Source organism: Macrotis lagotis, chromosome 1 (assembly GCF_037893015.1).
Source record: "Macrotis lagotis isolate mMagLag1 chromosome 1, bilby.v1.9.chrom.fasta, whole genome shotgun sequence".
Lineage (NCBI taxonomy): Eukaryota > Metazoa > Chordata > Mammalia > Peramelemorphia > Peramelidae > Macrotis > Macrotis lagotis.
The window spans coordinates 270673219-270681881 of NC_133658.1; positions in this window are offsets into that span (position 1 = coordinate 270673219).

Below are 8663 nucleotides of genomic sequence, written 5' to 3' on the forward strand. Positions count from 1 at the left end.
TTCAAAAAAGGTTTTTTGATTCTTATTTTTTTCACATTCCCATCCATGCTTCATAATGAGCCCTCCATTTGTGACAACTATAATATCATATTTTGTATTATCATATATGTCATATGTAAAATGACATTATGACATATAGCATGTATACGATATATAACATATGATATATGTCTTATAGACTATCATAGATATATGTATATCTAATTCTTTGTGAACCTTAAGACACTTTATTAATGCCAGATATTATTATTAATAATAAATAAAACATACATTTTTGCCATAGAGGTTGTATCTGATAGCATTTACAAAATTCTATTCTATTAGTTCCTTATCTCACTGTCATGAGAGAGAGTTTTTTTCATTATCTCTTCCCTGAGATCTTCATAAGTTATTATCTAATTGTTGACCATATCTTTCTACAATAATTTAGAGAGAATTTATGGAGGCTTTCTTTTGGCTTTTACTATTTCATACATTTTAGTTCACCACTTGGACTCACTATAGTGCTTTTACCCATTATTCATAATAAATGGCCAATTTACCTCCTTTTCTAATCATACGTATATCTTGAGAAGACAAGTATGCTGATAGACTGTTGGAAATGCTGCAAAGTGATCTAGACTTTTTTTTTATTTCAATTTGGGATTATGCAAGAAAAGTAATTAAATTGTCAATATCCTTTGATCTAGCAATCCCATTACTGAATTTATTCCCTAGGAAGTCAAAGACAGAAACAAATGTTCATTATATACCAAGATTTTCTACCAATCATACATATCTTTAATGATGTTTCTATTGCTATGTTAGTCAAGTAGTCAGTATGACTGACTCTACATCCCAAGTGGATTAGATTTGAGGGTCTGGAGCAGAGAAAGAACTAAACAGGCCTTAAACTACTGTAGGCTCCCTATTAAAGTTTTCTCTGGCAGCAGAGAGCTGGGAGGTGGGGGGGGAGTGCAAGGGTTGGAGACCATTGATACAATGGGTTTATTTATTTGTTTCTTAAAATAAAAACATAGCAGCATAACTCATGCAGAAAGAAACACTTGGAGAAGAGACCAGGAGGCTTCTGCCAGTTGCTTTTTCATTTTTTTTTTTTTTTTTTTTAAGGAGAGTCTAACTTCTTAATTATGTTGTTTTACTGGTCATTGGAACAGGATTCTGGGAAGGAGATTAAACACACCACTGGGGTCATCCTGACCCCATAGCAGGGACTGATGTTCCCAGAATTCCCTGAGCAGGTTGGATGGATGAAAGAATTTCCTGAACTGTTTGCTCTCATACATTCAGAGAAATGTATTGTCTTCTATTTAGGAATTTGGAACAATTTACAGGCCTGCATTCCCTAGCTGTTTTTGTTTTGTGATGCTTATCTAGATTGAGATTCTTAATGATAAGGACCAGAGACATTTCCAGGGTCTAGGCAAATTGATTGATTGATTGTCCCAAGTTTGAAGTTTGGATAGCTCCACCCTGCTGTGAAAAGTTAGCAGTGCTGTAACCTCCAGACTTGGGGCAGGAGATCCTGTCTAGCAGGGGAGAAAAGGACAGCTCCCTCAAGTGGGACCAAAAAGAAGATCCAAGACCTAAAGCTCCCAAATGGAAAGAACCCTGGATTTCTAATCAGAAGACTTTTTTTTTTTTGTTTACTGTGATTCACCACCTGCTTGTTCTTAGACAAGGCCCTTTTTACTCCTCTGGACCTTATTTTTCTCATCTGTAAAATGAAGGATTTGGACAGGATCATCTTTATGGTCTCTTTCTCCTTAGATTTTCTGTGACATATATTGACCCTAAACCTAGCCCCCAAGGGGAATAGGGTAACTAGCTTTTTCTCCATCTTTCTGACTCTCAACCCCTGGATATATGTTTGTGATATATTTCCATTCTCTGTAAAGGCTACCTTGATGTACCTTATTTTGCCTGCATATAAATATCGGGGAGCAGGGATTTCCTCTACATTTACCATCATCCCAGGTAAACTATTGTTTCTCCTTCCCTTGAATAACTATAGTGCTCAACACTAGCTTTAATAAAAACAAGTTCATTTAATAAAAACAATGTTCATTCATTCATTAAAAAGCATTGAGTCTTTTACTAAGCACTCCTCTGCTAGAGCACTGAAGAGAACATAAAGATGGATAAAATACAGAAACTTAAATTTCAGGGTACTATAAGGTAATATAGAGAAAGTAAATACAAAGTAGTGTGAAAAATATATGAGACAGGTACAAAGAGAGACGAGGTTCAGAGGAAGTAGAAAGGGAGGGATCAGTGAGGATCAGGGAGGGCTTCATAGAGGAGGTGTCATTTGATTTGAGTCCTTGGTCACCAAAAGGAATGAATTTCAACAGGTGGAGATGGTCTAGACATGGAAAGAACAATCTAGGAAGATGAAACAATCTGAGTAAAAGCAAAAAGGGAAGGGGAATCTCTCTCTCTCTCTCTCTCTCTCTCTCTCTCTCTCTCTCTCTCTCTCCCCCCCCCCCCCGTGTGTGTGTGTGTGTGTGTGTGTGTGTGTGTGTGTGTGTGTGTGTGTGTGTGTAAAGTCTGATTGGAACAAAGGGTACATAAAGAGGAATACACAAAGTTGAAAATAAGTAGAAGCCAGGTTAAGGAGGCCATGAATATCAAGCTATGTAGTAAATATGATGGTTAAATCAAGGTCATTTTTTACTTCTGCCTGAAGAATAAAGTTCTGGGGAGGGATAATCTGTGGGAGGTCCTTTTACTTTTTTCTACAAAGGTATCACTCAGGGTGATGGGTTTGGCAAGGGAAGTTGGCCCTGGGAAAAAACAGTCAATAATAAGCAAAGCATCACTTTGTAACTGGACTTGGTCAAAAAATTCCAGATCCCCATGGGGCTGTTGTGAAATCCTCTTTAAAGACTTTCCTGGATTTAGCTATGTTCTGGAACTAGTCATTTTCATAGAAGGTATTTAAAATTCAAACTTGCCCAAAATTTTCTTCTTGATTTCTTCTTGAGCTACTCTTGTTTTTATGATAACATGTTTTCCATGATTGTAATGATTTATAGAATCTCAAAACTGGAAAGCAGTTGAAGAGGTCTGGAGGGGGAAATTTCTCTGCTATGTCTTTGAATGAATGTGTGTGTGTGTGTGTGTGTGTGTGTGTGTGTGTAGGGTGGAAGGAATAGGAAAAGAGGGAGGAAACAGAGGGAAAGAGAGGAGAAAGAGATAGAAAGGAGAGCGCAGAGAGAGAGAATAGAAAGAGTGACAGAGTAGAGAAAAAGAGGCAGAGACAGTCAGAGACAGATACAGAGAAGAGAGACAGAGACAGAGAGATAGATAGACTGACAGACAGATAGAGATAGAGTCAGAGACAGATACAGAGAGGGAGAGACAGAGACAGAGAGAGACAAATACATATACAGAGACAGAGAGACAGAGAGTCAGAGACAGATACAGAGAGATAGAGAAAGACTGAGAGAGGGAGAGAGACAGACAGAGAGATCGAGATAGATATAGATAGATAGAGAGAGACTGAGAGAGAAGGCAGTGACTTCCTATCTATTAATGTCAGTTTCTTCTTTTGTAAAATAAAGGAATTTGAACTCAAAGATTTGTAAACTGCCTTCCAGTGCTACTTTGCTTTGAATTCAAGTCAGAGCCAGCAAGGCAAGAGATGGTATATTGGGAATTTGGTGTCTCTAAATACCCCATTACTTTATTTACTCATTCCCTGTGACTATTTTGCTCTGGGCAAGTCACTCTCCTTTTTCTGCTTCTCAGGCTTCTCTCCAATGATGCAAGGGGATTCACATTCTTTTTCAACTCTAGCTCTGACTTCTGTGATTCCATGAGATTCAGAAAGATTGAATTTGGTGAAACCTTGAAAGCAGGCAGTTTCACAATACAGAAGTGACTGAGAATGTTACAGTCAGACTCATTTTCTGAGGGGGATTAACATCCAAGTACCTTAACTGCATGATTAAGAGGGAATCAGAATTTATGTGAAACCTATTTCCTTTTGTTTGGTCTCTTAGTTTAGATAAAAATAAATTTCTTCTCTCATTTAGTGATAAAAGTTTCCTGGGGTGCCTCATTATATGAAAGATAGGGTGTTGTGATGGAAAGAAGAATCTGTTTGGTAATCAGCTCCATCATTAACTTATGGTGGGCAGGGCACTCACTTTTTCTGGAAAAGAAATATTTCTGTAATTAAAGGAATTAGATTGGAACAGACTTTTTTTTTTTTTTTTTTAGTTTTTGCAAGGCAGTGGAGTTAAGTGGCTTGCCCAAGGCCACATAGCTAGGTAATTATTAAGTGTCTAAGGCCAGATTTGAACTCAGGTACTTCTGACTCCAGGGCCAGTGCTCTATCCACTGCGCCACCTAGCCACCCCACGGAATAGGCTTTCTTAATCAAGTATTTAAAACCAAAAGTGATAATTGATTTCACTACAGTTAGTTTCCTTTATAATCCTGTGTATTTTATTTTATACATTAAAAAAATTATCCTGAGCAGGGGATCCATAGGTTTCACCAAACTGATGAACTTTGACATACAAGAAAGGTAAACAAATAAACACCCCCCCCCCCAAAAAAAAGCCTACCCTTAGATTAGATTGTCTTTAAGTTCTTCCAGCTTTGACTTTCTAAAATATTCTAGAGATGTCAGTTAACTAGAGGGACCCATTAGGATATATTGAAGAGGGTACCTCCCCAAGGCTGCAAGGCAGGTGGGTAGGATCTCAGAGCCATCCTGCACCAGTGGACTGTCCACCAGAGGTCACTCTTCAGCTTTGGAATGAAGAAACAGTCACTTGTCTATTGCTCCCTGAAAATCTGGGAAGTTTCCAAGAATTCCCTCTCAGCAGATTCTTCTAGACTCTAAAAAAGAGACAAGGAGGCCTAAACCTTGTCAGGATCTTCCCCACATCTAAATTCCAGATTCCCACTTCTTTCTCTGTGTTTATGAATAGGTGGTAGTGCTTCCGAAAGACTTCCTTGAAGTTGTGGAAAAGGGATAAAAGATTCCCAATACTCTAGTGTTGCTTTTTTAAAATAGACCTGTGATTTCTTCTATGTAGATTTCTTCCATTAAGAGTTTTCTGGACTTTGGGATGTTAAATGTATCACTTAATCAGGGTCATGTGGTCCCTAGGTGACTGAAGAAAGACTAGAACCCAGGTCTCTTTCTGCCTATTCTGCCTACATACTCTCTACTGTTATTACCAATCATAGACTAAAGAAATGGGAGAGCTAGAAGTTCCCTCTAAATCTATTCCAATGTCTCCATCTTAAAGATGAGAAAACTGAGGACAAGAAAAGGGAAGAAGTTTACCTTAGTCATTACAGTTAACCAACAACTGAGTTATAGTCATTTATTCTAAAAGTGTTCATTGAACTTGAATTCATTTAATTTAACTAGATTTCATTCAATTTAGTCAATGGATAAATATGAATTATGTTTCTACTGTGGAACAGAACCAGTGAAAGGGGAAGAAAATTTAAAGACAATATTGAAATGAAATAATGAAACCAGCCTTACTCTCAAGGAAGTGGTACCCACACCTTGTCTATGGTAATTTGAGGGGAGAAGTCACTAGAATTTAAGGGGAATCAGGAAAGAATTCACAAAGAAGTGGCCTCTGAGTCATCTGGGGGATGGTGGTAAATTAGTTCTGAGCTTGGCATGAGGGGAACCTGGGTTTCTGAGGTGTTCTGCCATAAGCCTGAACTTGGATAAAATACTTCACCGTAAAGGCCCTAGCTTTCCTTGTCTATAAAATGGATTCTTGCATTACTTACCTCAGAGGGTAGTTGTGGGAAACATTCAACAATTCTGTGATTTTGTTGATTAGCATGGATAGTCCCTTCCCTGGTGCATCTTACAGTTCCTGTCTGTCTTAGCAAATAATCTTGTGGGATTTCTAGAACTGAAAAAACTCACCAACCTGTGGCCTTGCTGCCAATTAGCCTCACTGTGTTTGAATAGATTGGTATTTGAAAAACAGATATAGAGATCATCACCAGGTCTATACTCAAAACTTGACCCTGCTTATACTACATTGGACTTGTTTTGAGAACTTGTTTCTGCCTCTTGTTTTGGGCCACCTCCACATCATAGAAAGAACATGTTTAGAAAATTAATGAAGACTGTGGGGAAAATTCTATGTAAACAATATATTATTATTCTAGTGATGATGGTCTGTGCACCTGAGAGTCTAGTCAGGGAGATGTCACCTTCCCAACACAAGTATTATTCAGTTGCAATAGAGAAACTGTTTGGAGGTGAAAGACAGGGTATTTTGTTCTTGAAAGAGATAGAAGGCTGTTGTGACTGGATTGCAAGGGAATGAGATGTAAGAAGATTGAAGGTTAAGTTTTATAGGGTTTTGAATATCAAATAGAGGATTTTGTATTTGATCCTTCAGGTAATAGGAAATCATTGGGACTTAATGAGCATGGGTGACATGATCAGACCTGCAGTTTAGGGAAAAATCACCAAATGACTGATTCAAGGAGAAAGTTGAGGCAGGTAGACACACAAATTGGCTATTTTAGTAATGCAGGTGATGAAGTGACTGAAGTCAGAGGAGAGAGGGGGGTATTTTTGAGAGATGTTGCAAAGATAAAATTGACAGGCTTTCACAACAGTTTGGATGTGAGAAGTAAGAATCCAGGATAACTCCTAGGTTGTGAACCTGAGGGATGGGAGAATGATGTTGCTTTCCTTAGTAAGAGGAAAGGTAGGAAGGGGTTGGGGTTTAGGGGAAATTATAATGAATTTGTTTTTGGATGTGTTGAGTTTAAGCTATGTATTTCTGGGACATTGAATTCAAGATGTCTGAAAGGGATTTGGATATGAGAGATTGGAGGTCAGTAGAGGGACCCGGCAGGATAAATAGATCTGAGAATTCAGAATGGTCAATATAGAGATGGTAATTACCCAAATAACAACTAATGAGATCCTCAAGTGAAGTAGTATAGAGAGAAGAAGGTTAAGGACAGAAACCTGACAGACATCTGTGATTAGGAGTCATCAATCAGATGAGAACTCAGTAGACAAGAGGAGAAATCTGATAAGGTAGGAAGAGAATCAGGAGAGGGTGATGCCAAAAACTTAAGGAGAAGAGACTATGGAGGAGGAAAGTGTGATCAAAGGTTACACAGAGATTAAGGAGAATGAAGACTGAGAAAAGAACATTAGTTTGACAACTAAGATCATTGGTAATTTGAGAGAAGTTTTGGTGGAATGATAAAGTCAGATGCTGAATTGTAAGGGGTTAGGGAGTGAGTGAGAGGTGAATTAATGGAGACTCCTATTGTAGTTGTTAGCCTCAAAGGGCAGATGATATAGAATGATAGTTATTAGGGATGTAAGGATCAAATGAGGGTTTTTTTTTAAACATGTTTGTAATAGTACAGAAGGGAGATAGAGAGACTGAAAAAATGTGTTAAAATGGAGATGACAGAGCGGGGCAATATGTTGGAGAAGATAGAGTAGAATGGGATCATTTAAATTGATAGAGGAGTTTACCTTGGTAAGGATAAGGCCATCTCTTCATCTGAGACAAAGATGAAGGAGGTGATAGTGGCAGAATGTACCTGAGTGATATGAAATGAAGAAGGGAGAAGGACATTGAATGTCTGTTGAATTTGTACAGACCTTCCTGGAAACAGGGAGTTGGTCTAGATGGCCACTCAAGGCCTAATTTCTAGCCCTATTGACTCTGTGAAAAAGTTGCAAAATCAGAAATAGAGAATGATGAGCTCCATGACCTAGAAATACATGGGTAGACATATACTAAATAACAGAGAGCAAAAAATGAGCAGAATCAAGAAAATATTGTAAAGACTAAAAACAATATTGTTTTAAGAGCAAAGGACAAAAGAAGGAAGATACTATCTGTATTTAGAGAAAACTGATAAATAGAAGTATGTATATAATGATTTTACATATACATTATATATGTATATGTACACATATTTGTGTTAAATAGCAGTTGTATATAATAGATTTGCAGTTTCATTTGCAATCATCTTTTTATTATACTGTATTATATAAATGTTTGTTTTATTCCATAAATGAAAAATAAAATACATAAATACATTTTAAAAAGAATTACAAGGAGATTTTCTTGAAATGGAAATTCATTGTTTTTATAATGAATTGTTTTATAATAAATCCTCTCTTATTGCCTGCTGTGTTTTTATTTAAATTTAAAATAAAAGAATTTACAAAAAAAAAAGTTGGAAGGAATCTTGGTGCCTGTGGAGTTGTGAATTCACTTTTCAGCATATCTGGCAAGGGGGTCATTCATCCTTTGCTGGAAGAACTCTAATGAAAGAGGTTCCACTTTGGGAATTGTTCACTCTAATTGTTAGATCCCCTCTCCCTTATATTAAACCTAATTTGCCCCCTTGTAATTAATCCCCATTGTTCTTAGTTCTGTCCTCTAGGTTAAGTAATATAATTTTAATTCCTTTCCCCCTAGGACAGCCAACACTTCAAATACTTGGAGTCAGTTATCATGTTTCTAAATTCTCTCTTCTCTAAGTTAAATATGTTTCTTTCTTTTAATTGATGCTGATATGACATGGACTTGAAGCTCTTCATCCTTCTGGTTGCCCTCCAAGTGATATCTGAAAGGTTATGAGTTTCAGTGAAAAATATGCTAGACTTGGATAAAGGA